The sequence below is a fragment of the Vavraia culicis genome, assembly GCF_000192795.1.
Source record: "Vavraia culicis subsp. floridensis unplaced genomic scaffold supercont1.5, whole genome shotgun sequence".
Lineage (NCBI taxonomy): Eukaryota > Fungi > Microsporidia > Pleistophoridae > Vavraia > Vavraia culicis.
The window spans coordinates 7,078-7,697 of NW_007360608.1; positions in this window are offsets into that span (position 1 = coordinate 7,078).

The window sequence follows — 620 nt, forward strand, 5'->3', positions numbered from 1 at the left end:
AACTAGCTGCATTGCTTGTTTTTTAAAAACGGGTGATGAATAGATAGTATACCAAAATAACGCTTTTGAATACAACTGCAACATCAGGTCATTCCTTTCTACCAACTGTTCCATAGTTACAGAATCAATAAATCACTTTCATTATAATGGCTTAGTATGCACAACATTTCTTGTGTATACTTTACCATTCTCATACTTTCCTTGGCCTCCATTGTCAGCAACATACACCCCTAGACCGTTTACATAGCGCACTCTCGACAATACGTACAACTGACCATCCACAAAGACAGAGCTGTGCAAATAAACACTTACCTTGTCAAATGACTGGCCCTGTGACTTGTGGATTTTCATCGCAAACGAAAGAAGAACCGGAAACTGTCTTTCTAGAAGGGAGACTCGCTGTTTTTGTCGCTGAATATCATCGCGATCTCGCCCGTTGTAGGAACATTGTACCTGTTAATGTCGCGATGAATGTTCTCGTTAGACATCACATTTACCATCAACATGTTTCCTTCATGCACTGCACTTCTCTCAACCTCAGCAAGATTTTGCATACGGGTTGACTTCTCTTATTGTCCTGTCAAGATTGTGTAGTATTACTCTGTCACACTTCTCATTTG